This window comes from Polypterus senegalus, chromosome 2 (genome assembly GCF_016835505.1).
Source record: "Polypterus senegalus isolate Bchr_013 chromosome 2, ASM1683550v1, whole genome shotgun sequence".
Lineage (NCBI taxonomy): Eukaryota > Metazoa > Chordata > Cladistia > Polypteriformes > Polypteridae > Polypterus > Polypterus senegalus.
In genome coordinates, this window is record NC_053155.1 from 178,858,618 (window position 1) to 178,878,150 (window position 19,533).

General features: G+C 38.3%; 1 protein-coding gene across 2 annotated transcripts in view; it reads right to left on the reverse strand.

The window, feature by feature from the left end:
* Positions 1 to 9,948: 9,948 nt before the first annotated feature.
* Positions 9,949 to 19,533, reverse strand: part of LOC120523571 (5-hydroxytryptamine receptor 1F-like) — a 282,068-nt gene continuing 272,483 nt past the window's right edge. The window contains exons 3-4 of one of the 2 annotated variants that reach the window (XR_005632654.1): positions 12,012 to 12,169; positions 9,949 to 10,413 (exon numbers count right to left, since the gene is read on the reverse strand). The gene's annotated coding sequence lies outside the window, so the exon portion shown is untranslated. Of the gene's footprint in view, positions 10,414 to 11,806; positions 12,170 to 19,533 lie in introns of those variants that run through there. The other variant, XR_005632653.1, reaches the window with a different exon arrangement.

Genomic DNA, 19,533 nt, shown 5'->3' on the forward strand with positions numbered 1-19,533 from the left:
CAACCAGCACTGGAATTCATAATGTGGTGGCAGTGCTGCTCACTATAAATATAAATACAAAATATTTTACATAAGTGGATGTCACTCCATTGTGTCTCTGTGTATCAGCAGTTTGTGAGGGAGCTGTATGATATCCAGGCTTGATTCCTGCCTTACACCTGCTGTGGCCAGGGAAGGCTCTGGTCCTCTGCAACCCTAAATTGGACTAAGCAGGGCTGTAGAATGATCTGTTATTATCAAATGTTCAAATTTGTTGCTAAGAATTCAAATATTTTTCTAAGTAATTTTTTTTAACCTTGAAAGAAGCATAAATAATTATTTAAATATTTTCTACATTCTTTGTGAAGTTATTGATTTGGTCATGAACCTGTAAAAATAATAACTTATTTTTTTTGTAGTCCGCAAACAAATATGTTGGACACTACTTTCTACCTTATATAATATACTTAAATTTTGCACAAGTAAATGGGTCTTGATATGGCAGAATGAGAGTTCAAAGCACTCTTTTAGTGTCCAACTTGAGCGGTACCAAATTTGGGTGAAAGCTCAATGGCCGCGTACTGTATAGGCTAAATGCCATGCTTTACACTTACCTTTGTGGTGCCAATGACTGCAATGCTGTGTCACTGTTCATGCCAACCCACCTATAAGAATTGGATTTACTAGGAAGTGGCACACTGCTTTATTCTAACTGTTAAACTAATGCCACGTTTACCTCTGCACAAGCTTGCATAGCAGTAAATGAATTTAGCTAAAGAACATTAGGAAACGAAATTGGGAACATGCCATTCAACCCAACACTTGTGTTACAATCATTTATACAAATACTTTCCAAAAAGAAAGTGAATATGTTACAATTCCTGAATAGCATGCAATTTCTCTCCATTCTTAACTGTTAACTTCCATGTAATATTATAAACTTATGTTGGCTTATGTTGTTGTAGTTCGCAATCTCCCTAACCGCTTCTAGCTCTCTAAATGATTGATGCATTATGTTGTAATTCTTATTTGCCACATTAATGTTTCATGCTGCGTTGTCTTTGATTTACTGTTTCTCACCAAAGTCATAATAATACAAGTAGTTATTGGCAGTAATTTGGGTATCTTTTTTACATACCTGTCAAGAATTTTATTTCTTGTGTTCTTCAGAAATATTGTTCTTCAGTGATGGAAAAATATTACATGCTTCAGATGTTTTGCTGCTTTCCAATATGGTAACAAACACTGAAAAGCCATAAATTGGTCTGCATTTACATAGTCTGGGTCCTAAAAGATAAACACATCTAACATTTTTCAGGGCAGGCCTGTCTAACTACTGTAAAGATTTCACTTCTCTCTTTCTATTATTGTGAAGCCTGTATACATATATTTTTTATATTAATCAAAACAGAACACTCTACATCGTACGAACAGCAAAAAAGCATTAATCTCTAAGAATTCACACTATGTTGAGATATAAATCATAATTAATTCACAAACATCACAAAACATAAGAAAAATAAAAATCCATGAGCTCAGTAAACATCATTATCAGTAAATGGAGAATACTGTATATAACTGTACATACATATTCAGTTTTATTAATATAAAACACCCTTTCACATGTAAGCCCCATGTACTAAACAGTAATTACAAAGTTCTGTTCATTTTACATCTAACTCATCCACTTTAGGGTCACAGAGGACTCGAGTCTATACTGGCAGCAGTTGTTTCAGGATGGGAAGCACCTGTTAAGGGGGCCCCAGTGTATCACAGGGCACACCCATGCATGTACAAGATTTATGGCAGCTAGTCCGCCTAACAGGTGCATCATTGAGAGGAACAGTAGAGTGCCTGTAAGCAGGGCTGTAGAGTCAGTACGCAAAACCTGGAAAGTTGACTCCTCAATTTCTGGTACCACCAACTCCAACTCCAATTCCACCATATGTAATTAGAATAATATACTGTACTTACTAAATTGTTTGAAAGCACACAATTTACAAAATACAAGGCACTTCATCACTGCCAGCGTGAATCAGACTACTTTTTAGCAGTCTAAGCTGTTAAAGTTCAGGTTTAAAGGCTGTAGCAATGTTGTTGTGCCTTATAAATACTTAGTAACATCAAACAAAAGACTTTTCAAAATTAATTTTGTCAGAGTCAGTACTTAACAAAACTAAATTCCAACTTCAATTCAATCCCCACCCATGAAAAGAGAGAAAGGCCAACAGCCAGAATAAAACATTTTAGAGTAGTATAGAGGGTAAGTAATCTTTCTACCCAATATAAGTGCTTATTCTTAAATGTTATTGATTAGATCCTGACAGGTTTTAAAAAACGTTTGAACAGATCCTCTAAGAATTTGATTTTTTCCAATTTCAAATAGTAAATAGCATCAGTTACCCACTGACTTAAAAATAGGTGGGATAGCATTCTACGTGCCAATAGTGTAGTAAAGGTTTGTTTGTCCTTCTCCAATTTAAGCCCCTCCGGAAGTACACCAAACACAACTATTAATGGATTGGGAGTGATAGTGACACTTCTTCTTCTTCTTTCGACTGCTCCCATTATGGGTCGCTACCGCAGATCATTTTCTTCCATATGTTTCTTTCCTCTGTATCTTCTTCTGTTACACCCATCATCTGCATGTCCTCTCTCATCACATCCATAAACCTCTTAGGCCTTCCTCTTTTTCTCTTGTCTGGCAGCTCTATCCTTAGCATCCTTCTCCCTATATACTCAGCATCTCTCCTCTGCACATGTCCAAACCAGCACAATCTCGCCTCTCTGACTTTGTCTCCCAAACGTCCAACTTCAGCTGATCCTCTAATGTACTCATTTCTAATCCTATCTATCCTCGTCACACCCAATGCAAATCTTAGCATCTTTAACTCTGCTACCTCCAGTTCTGTCTACCTGCTTTCTGGTCAGTGCCACCATATCCAACCCATATAACATAGCTGCTCCCACTACTGTCCTGTAGACCTTCCTTTTTACTCTTGCTGATATCCGTCTGTCACAAATAACTCCTGACACTCTTCTCCACCCATTCCATCCTGTCTGCATTCTCTTTTTCACCTCTCTTCCACAATCCCCATTACTCTGTACTGTTGAGCCCAAGTATTTAAACTCATCCACCTTTACTAACTCTGCTCCTTGCATCCTCACCATTCCATTGACATCCCTCTCATTTACACACATGTACTCTGTCTTATTCCTACTGACCTTCATTCCTCTCCTCTCTAGAGCATATCTCCACTTCTCCAGGGTCTGCTCAACCTGCTCCATACTATCGCTACAGATCACAATGTCATCAGCAAACATCATAGTCCATTGGGAATCCTGTCTAATCTCGTCTGTCAACCTGTCCATCACCATTGCAAATAAGAAAGGGCTCAGAGCTGATCCTTGATGTAATCCTACCTCCACCCTGAATACATCTGTCACTCCTACTGCAGACCTCACCACGGTCACACTTCGCTCGTACATATCCTGTATAACTGTTACATACTTCTCTGCCACTCTCGACTTCCTCATACAATACCACAACTCCTCTCAAGGCACCCTGTCAAATGTTTTCTTCAGGTCCACAAAAACACAATGCAACTCCTTCTGGCCTTCTCTATACTTCTCCATCAACACCCTCAGAGCAAACATTGCATCTGTGGTGCTCTTTCTTGGCATGAAACCGTACTGCTGCTCACTAATCATAACCTTACTTCTTAACCGAGCTACGCACGAGCTACTGCAAAACTTGGCTATCTAAGTGATCTAGTTAGCCTTCCAATTTATATCGACTAAAGAAGGGATTTAAAAAAAAAATTGTTGTTTATGGGCTGGATGTGGAATTGGAAGAGGATTTTTCTCTCACAATGTCACAATCGAAGTGCGTTTATCTGATCTGTCAATCTATCATTGCTATTCCAAGGAAGGAAAATTTGGAAAGACACTTTCGAACTGTTCATAAAAACTATGAAACTGACTTCCTTCCGAAAAGCGCTCTGAGAAAGAGGAAGGAGAGGGAACTAAAATTGCAGTTGAGATGCAATTGAAGGCGTGTGCGCAACTTGACAGCATACACTACATAGCAGATTGAAAATTGTCTGTCAGACTTTATCTAATGGAAAAAAAGTAACGATTCAAGTGTTGCCCAATGTAGTGGAGTAAGAGTAACATTTCTTCTTCACAAATGTACTCAAGTATAAGTAAAAAGTATGGTGCAGTAAAACTACTCTTAGTACAATTTTTTCTAAAAAGTTACTCAAGTAAATGTAACAGAGTAAATGTAACTCGTTACTACCCACCTCTGATACTTAGTAAATATACTGTATATATAAAACAATACTGTACTGTATCTTACTGTACTGTATATATATAAAAATATAGTATTTATAAATGGTGTGATTTTGCTTGACTTCTCACTCTATACAATTCAAGTAACTGACACACAGGTAAACACACTTGACCTGAGAAAACTGTGCGCCGGTGGGGGATGTGATAGCAGACTGCTTGCTGCTTATGAACACATTTAAAGGACAAAAGACGCTGACGGAGAGGTGAGAAGCGATTTAAGGTGGGATGGATCTACGTGTTTTTTCGTAGGCTCTGGTAATTCTAGTGTTAAATATCGGCACCAGTACACTTCTTCTCCACTCCTCAGGCATCCTCTCACTTTCCAAGATTCCATTAAACAATCTGGTTAAAAACTCCACTGCCATCTCTCCAAAACACCTCCATGCTTCCACAGGTATGTCATCTGGACCAATGGCTTTTCCATTCTTCATCCTCTTCATAGCTGTCCTTACTTCCTCCTTGCTAAACCATTGCACTTCCTGATTCACTATCTCCACATAATCCAACCTCTTCTCTCTGTCGTTCTCTTCATTCTTAAGTCTCTCAAAATACTCTTTCCATCTGCTCAACACACTCTCCTCGCTTGTGAGTACATTTCCATCTTTATCCTTTATTACCCTAACCTGCTGCACATCTTTCCCAGCTCAGTCCCTCTGTCTAGCCAGTTGGTACAGGTCCTTTACTCCCTCCTTAGTGTCCAACATCTCATACAACTCATCATATGCCTTTTCTTTAGCCTTCGCCACCTCTCTGTTCACCTTGTGCCTTATCTCCTTCTACTCTTGTCTACTTTCTGCATCTTTCTGACTATCCCACTTCTTCTTTGCCATCCTCTTCCTCTGTATACTCTCCTGTACTTCCTCATTCCACCACCAGGTGTCCTTTTTCGCCTTCCTCTGTCCAGATGTCACGCCCAGCACCCTTCTTGCTGTCATCCTTACTAAATCTGGTGTAGTTTCTCAACTGTCTGATAACTCTTCACTACCACCCAGTGCTTGTCTCACCTTCTCCCTAAACTCAACCTTGCAGTCTTCCTTTTTCATCTTCCACCATTTGATCCTTGACTCTGCCCTCACTGTCTTCTTCTTCTTGATCTCCAACGTCATCCTACAGACCACCATCCTATGCTGCTTAACTACACTTTCCCCTGCCACCCCTTTGCAGTCTTCAGTCTCCTTCAGATTGACTCTTCTGCATAGGATGTAATCTACCTGTGTGCATCTTCCTCCACTCTTGTATGTCACCCTATGTTCCTCCCTCTTCTTAAAATACGTATTCACCACAGCCATGTCTATCCTTTTGGCAAAATCTACTATCCTCTGAACTTCTTCATTCCTCTCCTTGACACAATACCCACCCATCACCTCCTCATCTCCTCTGTTCCCTTCAGCAACATGTCCATTGAAATACACTCCAATCACCACTTTCTGTCCCTTGGGTACACTGTTCATCTCTTCATCCAACTCACTCCAAAAATCTTCTTTCTCATCCATTGCACACCCAACTTGTGGGGCATATGCACTAACAACATTCATCATCACACCTCCAATTTCCAGCTTTATAGTCATTACTCTGTCTGACACTCTTTTCACCTCCAAAACACTTTTGACATACTGTTCCTTCAGAATAACCCCTACTCCATTTCTCTTCCTATCCACACCATAATAGAACAATTTGAATCCACCTCTGATCAACCTGGCCTTACTCCCCTTCCATTTAGTCTCTTGCACACACAATATATCAACCTTCCTTCTCTCAATCATATCTGCTAAGTCTCTGCCCTTTTCAATCATACTGACAACATTCAAAGTTCCTACCCTCAGTTCCACTCTCTTTACCTTCCCCCTCTCCTCCTGCCTCTGGACACGTCTCCCCCATCTTCTTCTCCTTCTTCTTCGGCCAACAGTAGCCTAATTTCCGCCAGCACCCTGTTGGCTAACAGTACTGGTGGCAGTTGTTGTTAATCCGGGGCTCGACTGATCCAGTATGGAAATTTATATTGTTGTCCGCATATTGATTTGGCTAAATTTTACATTGGATGCACTTCCTGACGTAACCCTCCCAATTTATTCGGGCTTGGGACCAGCACAAAGAAACACACTGGTTTGTGCATCCCCTGTGGCTGGGTTAGTGATTGTGACACTAAGGCATTAAAAAATGTTTGTCCAAAATGGTGTTAATTTGGTACACATCCTAAACATGTGGCCTAGTGAAGATGGAAGCTTGATTGCAATGTTCGCAGGCTGGATCTTGCCCTGGAAACATTTTGGACTATTTTAAACAATATAGATGTGCTTGATAAAAAAAATTTAAGTTGAATAATTGAATGTTTTGTGCATATGGAGCTAGAGTGAATTCTGTGCATGGCTGCCTCCCACTCCTTTTCTGAAATGTTAAGTTAGAGATCTTTAAAATGGTTTTATACATTATAGAAATGCTGTATGAGTCTTCAAGACTGATCAATATTTCTTCTGGAATAGAAATAGGTGGGAGGTGAGGAAAACTGGGTAGATTTTCTTTACCAATGTTTCTGATTTGCAGAGAGTGGAAAAATTGTGTTGATGGGAAACTAAATGTAAAGTGTAATTGTTCATAGGATGCAAAGATATTATTTATGTACAAATCTCTAAATTATTTTGTTACGTTTTCCCGTCATTAAAAACTGTGTAATTTTGAGAGGGTGGAAAAATGTGATTATCATGTAGTAGTGCCACAGAGAAAATATTCTCTATCTTGAAGTGCTTCCTACACTGGTTCAATATTTTGAGTAAATTGAGGACAATTGGGTTCCATATTCTGAGTGAATGGAGGAGAATTGGGTTAGTATATTGACAATACCTTGTATTTACCGGTATACTAAGCAAGGAATATAAAGAGGTGCTGCAGGATTTAATTTCTATTGAAGACCAAGCTAGTGTGTGTTCATCTATTTGTGTCAGTGTCCAGATTTTTATAACTTATATGTTTGCCGCCCAGTAATAAAACTGAAAATTTGGTAGAGCCGTGCCGCCTTCTGATTTAAGTCATTGTAGGGTCACCCTTTGAATGCATGGATATTTCGAATTCCAAATAAATGAGGTTATGATTGAATCTAATTTCTTAAAAAAATCATTAGGTAATGTACAATATATTGGGATGTTTCGAAATAGAAACAGGCTTAGGGAGGATGTACATCTTGATAGTGTTAATTCTCCCTGCTAAAGTAAAATGGAGGGTAGACCATCTATGCATATCTTGTTTAATTTTGTCCATGCAAGCAGCAAAGTTTTGTTGAAAAAGAGCTTTATATTTACTTGTGGTGGTCACCTCTAGACATTTAAACTGATCTGCAATGATAAAAGGAAAAGTGTCCAATCTAATGCTGTTTGCTAGAGAATTCACTGGAAAAAGCACACTTTTGTTCAAATGAATTCTGAGTCCAAATATCTTTTGCAATTCTGCTAATACAGTTAGGGCTGCAGGCACTGAATTTTGTGGGTCTGATATATATATACCATATCATCTGAAAATAGTGAAATTTTCTGTTCAAGTCCTGCTCTGAAAATCCCTTTTATCTCTGATGCAATTCAAAATTGTACAGCCAATGGTGATTGCAATTAGCAGTGGTGACAAGGGGCATCATCGTGAACTACCGCGTTCTAATTTGAAATAGTATGAGATAGTGTTGTTAATACAACCTGAAGCTTCTGGACTGGCATACAGTAGTTTGATCCATGCATATATGTTGGGGCCAAACCAAACTTTATGCAAAATGGTGAAGAGATAATACCATTCAACCATATCAAATCCCTTTTCTTATCTCTGGAGTTTTGGACTTTATGGGTGAATATATTACATTAAATAGGCTTCAAAGATTGGAAGCCAAATGTCTACCTTTAATACATCTGGTATGTCTTTTGATATTACTGAAGGGAGCACTTTCATAATCCTTCTGTCTAGGACCTTGGAGAATATCTTAACATCATTATTCAGAAGTGAGATTGGTCTGTATGATGCACATTGTAATAAGTTCTTATTTTTCTTAGGAAAAACAGCAATTAATGCATGGCAAAAAGTTTGAGGTAGAATTTTATAGTCTCTGACTTTTATAAAAAATGCCAATATAAGTGGAGCAAACTTGATTGAATTTTTTTTTATACAATTTAGCAGGGTAGCCATCAGGGCCTGGTGTTCTCCCACTCTGAAGTGAGTTTATAGCATATAGTATTTCTGATAGTGTCAGAGGAATCAGTACATTTTTACTGACCCTAGTAAACCAATAATTACTTCCAACTCAACTCTGACTCTAAAAGTACTGCCTGTGGTAAACCCACTGTCACACACATACACATAGGAGGCAACTGAAGGGCCTTTCCTGCAGATCATTCAAGGGAAATTCCACCTGGCCACAATGATGTCACTTCTGGTTCCGGCCCCTTTGATGACATCACTTCCGGTCCCAAACCTATAGGCGAAGACCCTTCTGGTTCTGGCCCTTTTAATGATGTCATGTCCAGGTCCGAGCCTATGAAGGGGGACCCTTCCAGTTCCGCCCTAGATGACATAATTTCCTTTGCTGGCCTTTAAAGCCACTATCTTTCATCTATAGCATAATTTCTGTCTTGAAATCCAATCTGTGGACATCTGTGCCATAATTCATGACCTTTTGCAGCCAGGGAACAATATGTGAGTGGCTGCCCAAAACTTTTTTATGACTCTTTGGTCTACCTTGTGTGACACCACCCAGACTGAATGAGACGGAATATCTGTAACCACAGTGTCATGATGCTCCCCTAGGTACTAAGTTAACATAATATGACATTCTCAAGCCCATTTAATTCAAACCAGTTGTGGACAGTGTACCAGTCTCTTGTAGAACACAATCAGCAACATATGGGCTGGTTTAGAGATACCAACTGATATGTATGACTTTGTGGATCTGAGAGGTAAGCAGACACAGGAAGGATGTGGTTAAACACAAGAACATAATGAGGGATAATTATTACAGTTTTTTGCAATTTGCTTAAGGAAAATTTTGAAAACAGGGCACAGTTTTCCAAAACACTTCACACATTTAGCACAACACTATACCCAAGTAGCACAACGCCTCAGATTATTTGCAAAATGGAACACTTTAGTCAACACTATACAATTTCTTACAAAAACCCTAATTTCTTGTCATAACATACGCATATCCATCATCTGGTCTGATTCTGTTTGAATCAGTTAAACACTCCTGTACTCAGCCTAAAACACCTTTAGCATTTACACAGAGAAAGTTTAAAAATAAATTCACCAATGCTACATTACACCAGTTGTGCAGACCAATGAAAATATTTATCTCTTTTCATGTATTCAAGTCAGTCAATGCTGAACATTTCAACAAAACATTCGTAACAAAACATTTTCCAGTTATCATACAGTATGAATGTGTCATTGTTCTATAAGCTAACAGTAGGAAGATAAAGCATCCAGTTCAGAAATGAAAAAAGAGAACACTAAATAACATCTCTCCACCTAGCTGGATCTGGCCACAGGGCCTCGTCAACATCACAGGCTATGTTTTCATTTGCAAGGCAACATGGGAAAAATCTTCTCGAGTGACGAATTCACTCTTGTATTACTGTAATGCTGCATCAATTTGTTCACAGGCTTCCTCCATAGCTTGAATGAGGGGCATCTGGACATACGGCTGGAGATCATACACCTTCCACCGCCATGCTGTGAAGAACTCCTTGAAGGGGTTTAAGAAGGGGGAGTATGGTGGAAGGTATTGGACTGTAAATTGTGGTTGTTGATGAAACCACATTGCATCTGGTCCCTTTGATTTACTGCTGTGATAATATCGTTTAATCTGTTCAAAAATGTAAGAATGTGGTCAGTGTTGTAAGGACCCAAGTTGTCATGACAGCGGAGGACCCCATTCTGTGAAATGGCAGACAAAGGATAATCTTACCCCCCACATTGCCCTGGTACATTGACAATAGCCCTGTGGCCAATGATATTTTTTCCCCTTCTTCTCACTGTTCTCTGGTTAAATTCAGCTTCATCAATGTATTTAATCTCATACCGGACTTCCTCCGCATCCATTTGCAAAACTTTCTGAAATACAGTAAAAGATCACTTTGTGTAGATCAATATGTAAGTACATTACATGTACAGTTACAAAAGTTTATGTGTGCAGTGCACAATACCACAGTCAGTGAACAAAACTTACCTTCACATATTCATGCTGCAGAAATTGAACCCTTTCTGAATTTCTCTCAAATGGCACTCTATACACTTGTTTCATCAGAACTTGATGTTTTATAAGGATATGGGCTATTGATGACAGAGAGATTTGCTGGACATTATTGAAAACTGTGTGATCATTGTCAATATGGGTTTGAATTTCTCTAAGTCTGACTGCATTATTGGTCAAAACAAAGTTTATGATCTCTCTCTCTTGCTCCTGTGTGAATATGGGGCCCCTCCCTCCTTGGCATTCTCAACATTCAACCCTATGTTGGCCAAACAAAAAACAGGATACAGGAATAGATACCAAAACTGTTCATATACATAGTATATGCAGTAAGCTATGGATTTTCTGTTTACAAAAGATAAGTTTCTCACCTGTGCTCTTGATGAAATATCCGAACTACTGATGCCACCATGTACCTGCTTTGGTTAGGCTGTACTCTTAGGCCAGCCTCCCTCAGTGTTTGTCCATGGTTTACAGTATTGCATGGTCTACAAGTGTAGTATGAATTTCATTTGATAGATTTGGTTGTCTTCTTCTTTGTGCACATCCTACCCCTCCTCCAGGTTTTCCTCTACCTCTACCTCTTCCTCCACCTTGTTCTCTCTGGATTCCTCCTCTCATCTGCACTCTTCCTCTTCCCCTAACACTATCCTTTTTTGTTGAAGACAGGTGACCTGTTGCCTTTTTATAGTGCTTGTAAACCTGATTGGTGTGTCCATAATTATGCACCTGTGTGTGTGCACACCTAGTGGTTGTGTTTAACCAATTGGTTCAGGGGTGTGTTTATTTGAAAGCCTTTACTTTGATATTGCAAGGAATCGACATCATGATCTATTTCTGTGTCAAATATATACAAGTGTGTTTAGTGTTTTGCAAATCACTGTGTGTTTAATTTTTTGCAAAAAGTTAAGCTAACAATGTGCTTATAGTTGTGCAAATCTGGGCTGGCATTTTGTTTCTTAAGTGTCAGGATTTGCTAGTTGTGGGAAAGTTTTAATTTTAGTGTGTAAGCAATCTCAAAAAAGCTGTAATAGACATTCAGTATATTATTAGGATCCATTTTGGTTAATTAGCTTGAGTTGTTTATGTTACTGTGTGTTTACATTATCCTTTAGACATTTTGTTGAGATTTGTGTTTTGCTGATAATGGTAATATGATGCCTACTTTGCCAAATATGATGAAAGACAGGCACAAATACAAAGGACAGAGATGATACTAGGCATCATTCCTCCATAGCACTTGAAGCGTGGATAACCTCATCTTCATCTGCTAGAAACAAGAAACAGGAAAGGGTGGCAGCTAGAAAATGCAAAGGAAAGTAAAATTGAAGTTTTTTGGGCCTGTAATGAAAGGAGACAATGAGTATGAATAAGGCACACCACAAACAGAACAGTTTAACTGTGAAAGTTACTTTGTGTTGTGTGACTATCTAAAGAATAGTTAAACAAAGGCACTTACGTTTTTAAAATGATTGAAGCACATGAAAGTGTTGCCAAACATGCATTGTTACGGCTATGGCAGGCTCGTGCCGTAAGGCACAGAACTCTGAAACATCTGGCATCTAGTTGAGGTCTGTACTGGTCCACACAACACCCAGATACAAGTGCTCTCAGCTGCTGTTGGAAAAGGGAAGCAGAGCATCTTAAGTGAAAGTTGACTTAACTTTGTAAAAGTGAGCATGTGGCCTTAACCCTATAAGACTGTATAATAACTTACAACTGGTGGTTGGCATGTTTGAGTTCAGCATGCTTCTCAATTGTGTTGACTCATGCATGTGCACACAAGGAAATGAATAATTTAATACAGATTTTCTACAGGTGAGTCCCGAGTGTGCATGAGCATATCTGCATTTTCCATGATTGGACAGCGGGGGAAGACATAGTACTTGATTGGCTGGTAAATCAACAACTTACAATTTTTCTAGATTGCTTAGGCACATTTCCTGAAAATAAGCTAAATTTCCCAAAACTCTAAACACAATTTCATAACTGCATACCTGAATCCCCAAATTTTCTACTCAAAGCCATGTAATCTTATATGAAAACCAAACTTTGCCTTCAGACATCACACAAAAGCCCTCAAACGCACAATACACTATAACATAGCCTTACACCATGCTGAGATCAATTCAAAGCACTACTGTTAAAAGCTGTCACTGCAATGAGTATTGTTACTTATGCTCCCCCGACTACCAGTTTACATAATGAACACTATATAAACAACAAATGAAGAAACTTTCTAAAAAATGTTATCCTTTAGTGTACATCACAATACATAAGGAATTGGTAAGAAAAAGAAAATTCTATTCAGCTGTAACATTCCTTCTCTGGTCAGGATCAGGCCAAAGAATCTCATCGACATCATATGAAATATAAGCCCTGGCCAGGCAGTGGGGGAAAAAACCCTTTCATGCCTTATCCATCCCTGGTAAGCCTCAACTGTCCAAGCAAATGTCCTCTTTCCTTCAGCCATCCTGGTAAGAACTCCTCTATTGGGATTTTGAATTAAGAATATACAGGCAGAGAGATGTTGCTAAACCTGGGGTTGTTGGTGAACCAGTGAGGCCCGGTGGAAGCTGACATCGTCCCATATTATAACGTAGCATAGACTGCTCTGGTTGTGCTGGCATCTACTAGTCGAGTTGGTGCACGTGATCTCGGAAACAACTGAGGAAATCCAGTAGAAGCAAGGATGACTTGTCGGTTAGAGCAACCCTCTGTGGCTGATGGTGGCATACATTGTCACATTCCCCCCTTGCTGGCCAGGGACATTCATAGTGGCCTGCAAGTCAGTTTATGTTCCTCCCCCTCCTCCTCCTTTTAGTAAGGCTAAAGCCTGTCTCATTAACGAAGATAAGCTCATGAGGAGTGTGTCTTGCTTCTGTTTCAAAGATTCTCTGCCAAAGATGACTACAGTAAATGACTACTCTGAAACACATGGCTAAAGCACACAAAAAGAGGCCACAATTAGTTTGCTCTACACTACAGTATATAGGTCTATTGTGGAATTTCTGACTGCATCAGTCCATCAGAGAATTTCTTAGTCCTCAATAACCCTTTCTAGTATCTCCCACAAGTGAATTGTATTGTTTGCTATAACCATATTGATCATCGCCCTCTATTGCTTTTCAGAAAATAGGGTTCATCTGCCTCCACCAGGTAGTCCTCAATGCAAGTACTAACTGTAAAACCAAATATTTTACAATACAAACATACAGTAACTATGTGAAATGATACAGCAATGCAATGTATTTCACACAGCATGCAGTCCAACAGAGCAACCAACTAAAGTACATGTAGGTGTTTTATGTAACAGTGTACAGTACTCCAGAGTTACAGTAGAGAGCAGTATGTAATTACCTCATGTCTGAAGTTTCATATGATAGAAGCTACTGTGAAGTGTCTCAGGTTTGGTTCCACTCTTTGACCAGCTTCTGCCACTGACATCCCATGCACAAGGACATGGTCAACAGGAGTGGCGTGAATCTCATTTGAAATTATTTGTCTCCTAGCTTTTGCTCTTATTCTTCTTCACCCTCTTCTTCTTCCTCTTTCACTCTCTGTTACTTCCTGTGGTGGTTGATCCATTGTTCCAAAATAAGTGAACTGACCCATGGCCCTTTAATCCATCTATCCTAAGGCTATTATCTGGTGTGTGAACAACTTTGACTCATACTGCTAATCCTCTTAACGCGCACACGTACCGGTCCCGGGACATAACAGCGGTTCAAAAACGTTACAGTAATGTGTGCATGCCCATCTGCCATGCATCTCGACACCCTACCCATCAAATGAAACTTCAAAGTCTCGTCTTTCCGATGATATAAACCATTTTGACACACAACAACCACAGCACTGACACTAAAGCCTTTTTTACAGAGAAGTACATACTTTTAAGAGTTGACTGTGCCTACCTTTGAAGACCCCCTGCAAGTCAAACATCAATATTTCCGAACAGTATTGATCCCATTGTGTCCGTAAGGCTCCAGCGAATATAATCCAGTAAAACGATTTAGGTCCAAAACACACGATATATTCTCAAAGGGACAAAAACTCCAGAAAACGTTTCATAACTTGAGACCACCTACGTAATTTTTTTTCACTTATATTGCTCATATTAGACGTAATTTGTTTCTGTCGGAGATAACCATGCTACCGCATGAAACACGGAAGTGTTAGCTTCCGAAAGACACCTAAGTTGGCCAATTATGACGGGTCTGGGGTTGACTGGCACCTCGTATAGCCAACCAGTGTCACAGAAAGCTTGCAGGGTGACGTATAGCTCTGAACTCTGGTAGAATCTACCAGTTTGATTGGACACTATGACTGACACTCAAAACTTACAGTCAATGAGCAGCCGAGCATTTTGATATGTAACTTGCTATACTAACTTGTAAACAAAACGAAAGGAGCTGCGTGAAGGTGGCATTTGTGCCAGTCTGCAGAGTTGGTGCGTGGTTGTTTATTGTGATTTCGCCAAGTTTTTTCGCAGTTTAAATATGAATAAAAGTAGAAGTTTAAACGTAAATAAACGCTCGATTAAATAATAGATGCATGTACGCGTTGCAAAAGTATTCAACCGCCAGACGGGACGTATAATGGGAGAGAGCGACATGCCACGCCCTTGTGCTTTCTGCTTGCTAGTGATTGCTGCCATCAAGTGGCACATGGAAAAACGCTGAGCTGTGTTGTAACAGTTTGTAAAAGAAATATATATAGTTTGTGTGCATTTTATAAAAAAAGTAAAAATAAAAAATATAAATATATTTTTGGCCCATAACTTGTATTGACTATTTTTACATAGAAATGTGTATTTTTTATTGTTTTCATTATTTTTATAACTAATAGAGTGACACTGTGTGTAGATATAGATTCCTTTAGGTGTAAGCTTTCAGTAGAGCCCTCATTGATATATGTGGGTTGAAGCATTCAAAAGTTATTACACTTTTTCCATATGTTCCAAAATGTGGATAATGGTCCCTCTAAAAAGCCCCTGGGCATGCCCACATAAAAACTGGTGTAAAAAATGTCATTTTTACAGGTATTCTTTTCAAATTTGAGTAGTCAACAAGTTATTCTGTTGGTACATAGTGTGTTTCTGTCCCCACCTACCTACTGCAGCTTTATTTTCCTTTATTTTCATAAAAAAACTTAGGCGAGAACAAAAAATTCGTTTTTTTTGTGAGTTCTAATGTGCATAACTTTTGATCAGTCACACCTACAGTGATTCTGACTACTAAGGGTGAAACTAGAGAATGTTACCTTTACAAAGAGACCAAACATGTGTTTATACTCCAGATAGTTCAATAACAGCAATGATTCTAATTTGGAGAGGTCGAATTACAAGCGATTTAGCAAAAATGACCCCGAATGATAAGGGGTTTTAATGGCTGGGAAGTTGTGTACTAAATGTGTCATTGAAGCCAGTACTTTCTAAATGAGCACATTGTGAAGCCAATGACACATGAAGGGATTTGTGTGGAGAGTTTTGAAACAAATCCAAATCATGCGTCAAAATAGGGGAATAGTGTTTATAGTTTTGGGGAATGGGTTTGTATTTTGGTTGATGAAGGTATGGTTTCGGATTTCTAGTTAACAAGTTTGCAAATAATGCGTAAGCAATTGAGAAAAACTGTAAGGTTAAATAACTTTCCGGCCAACAGGGGTCACCAGCTGACAACTGGAGTGATGAAGCTGGCTTCTGTGCTTGATTTTTCATTGTATATATATGCATATATATCCTAGTGATTAGCTTTGGTGGATATACTATATTTTTGGTGGGGAAAAGGGGATTTTGATTTTGTAGTGAAATTAGTTTTTTGGTTGTAAATATTTTGCTTAATATTTGATTCAAGAACCGCCTGTTGTACTGAGCAGTGTGGTGCAGTGTTTAAGACTTTGGACTTGTGAGTTCAAATCCCACTAATAACACTGTGTGACCAAGAGCTGCTCAATTGACCTGCCTCCAATTAAAAAAACAAAAGAAATGTAAGCAATTGCATATCAGATGTTGTAAATGCATCAGCCATGCATGTAATGGAGTTTGTGCTTATAGAAAGAAGACTGCCTTTGCTTTCTGTGTATTTATTTTCATCATCATTTATTTTTGGAGTGCTCTGCAAATGCTGTAAATATTAAGTATTTTTGTCCTTTTCCTTTTCATGTCATTGCAGGAGGACTGTGCCTAAAAGCCAGCATGACCCTGGATTGTTTTCATACAGCACTCTTGTAAATAAATTACACCATTGTTTTCCCACAACATCTTGTTTGCATCTAAATCGTTCCTGATCCTATTCGGTCTTAAACTACAAAATGCGCACTACTAGGAGTATAAGAATGTTTCGTTTAATTTTTGTGAAGTATTTTTAATGTGTTTATTTATTTTCTTATATTGTTTATTTATCATTTAATATTTATATGCCATGTTTTTAAATGTTCTTACATTTCTTGTTTTTTGTTGGTGAGACCCCAAGTGGTGGCACCACTATGACATCACTGCTAAAGGACCGCCCTCAGCCTTTACTGTATATGTGAGGCTGGACAGCTGGACCATCAGTTATCTCAGTTAATCATTGTATATTGTTGGAGTTTCTTCTGTTCTTGGATTTAGATTTTATATTGGGACTCTTTTTCCCTGGCAGATCTGTTTTGCTCCCTATTTTTGTGCTTCTTTGGTTGTTTCTTTTGTATATAAACTCCTAATTTGTAAAGATTCTTGTTTGAACGTGTCCTACTACACTACACACCAGAGGTCTGACAATTCCTCTCCATTGAAGGGGCATTTTTGTGCCTTTTGAACATTTAAAATGTTTTTTGAACTTTGAGAGCTAACTCCCCTTTTTTGGGTCTGTGTAAGCCGTAGCCTGCCTGTGGAGTGTGAAAGCTGGCTCCCTAGAGGTGAGATTACACCTGGCAGGTTATTAAAGATCCTGGCCTGCTTTGTAGAGCATTTAGGAGTCCTCTTACCTTTCTGCCGTATTTGTGACACCCTTTCACAATATATTGCAATGAAACTCAGCTGTCTCACTTATTAGTATTCATAAATATAAAGGAAAGCATTTGTGAAATTCTTTTGTGATGAAAGTCAATAAGTTAAACAGAACCTAGAGGTAATCTGAATGCAAGATACCAGGTTACTAGGTAAACACATACAGAAATATCTTTTTAAATTGTATCTCTTGGAAATAAAAAATAGTATTTTTATTTTTCTATATTTTTTATAAAAATATAAGCAATCAGGTTGACACAGTATTGAAGTGATTAGCACTTGTACATCATAGTTGCAGATGACTGGAATCCTTGCTGTGTCAATGTCTGTCTAGAATGTGCATTTCCTCCTTTTCTTCTTCAGGTTTCCTTCCAGGTCACAAACAGAGCTGTCTCAAATCTGGGGAGTGGAGCTGCATGTGAAATGGAACGCTGCCCAGAGCCCCTCACAGACCAAACCGACCTTCCACTCCACAATCTGTATACAGGTCAAATAGGAATACATATGCTTAAATATTTAAAAAATGCAACACACAACTCTTATTTTTACCCACAATGAAATCTAAAATTAGTGGGAAGCAGATGCATTATTCAAAACTGAAGGTACATCTGTCCTACACTAATACATCATCATTTACAAGCCGCATGTTATTGAGGAATACAGCATAACTAAGCTAGCTTGGAAAAATAAAGTAAGCCATTAAAAAAATGGTGAGCACAAGAAGGTATACTGAAATATTATTCAGTGGGTGAGACAAAAGATAAAGGGAGCAGAGGATGTGATTGTGGCATTTGAAGAATTTTTTAAAAAATTGTTGTAAAAACAGAGAGTGATCTTAATGACAAGGATAATAACAAGAGACCTGAAGGTACCAATAGCATTAGTTAAAACTGTGCTAACCACCTACAAGTAACTACTCCTTGCTGCTACCATTCCACACAAGAACCCTACAACACTCATCTCAAGACAGCATTGGCCCCAACATCACTCCCAACCTAAATCCCACTTACCCCTTGAGTTGGTTCTGTTAACTCAAGTTAACTTGATTGGCAAGTTAGATTGGCCCAGTGTGAGCAAGAGTGCATAGCGAAATTGTCAGTATTACATGAGGTCTTACAATGTTAAAGTAAACCCTAAAATTATTATTTTTTAATTTGTATAGTGACTTTCTCACATAGCATTAATCATTATTAATAATTAATGAGAAACATAAGTAAAAACAAAGAATAACAGCAGAAAAAAATCAAAGATAACAAAGCATATTACAAAAAGCAATTACCCAGAATATAGGAAACATAAATCTACAGAAAGTAAGAGTTAAGACAAGAAAAATACTGACAGAAAATAAGTTTTTAAATTCAGTTTTGAAAGTAGACAGAGTGGATTGTAAGGGTGAAGGAGCTCAGGGAGATAAGTGGGGGCTAGACCTTGCAAACTTTGAAAGTAATAAGCAAAAGTTTGTATTTTAAAAGCAAAGAAATTGGAATCCAATGTAAAAGGTGAACAACAGACATGATGTGTTCTGTAAGCTGAGTGGAAGTAAAAACTCTTTGAACTTTCACTTGGCTTACACTAGAGATTCCAGTAGAGAAGGAAGTACAGTAATCGAGTTGTGAAAGAGTGAATGGATGAACCAGTGTTACAATGTCTTTCTTGTTTAGCAGAAGATGATGATGAGCAATATAGTGGAGATGGAAAAAAGTAGTTTTAGTAAGTAAGCCTATGTGAAGCTCAAAAGCAAGAGTTGAGTCCAGTAATACGCCAAGATTACAAACAGTTTATAAAAAATGTACAATCACACTTTCAATATTATTAAAAAAAGGTCTGATATCTTAGAAATTATAAATTATTAAATTTGTGGCACTTAAGAAAATGTCAGTTTTATCAGTATTTAATCTGAGACAATTAGCACATCACAGTGTATGAGAAATCAGTAATAATAATAACAATAATAATACTAATAATAATAAATTACATTTATATATTGCTTTTC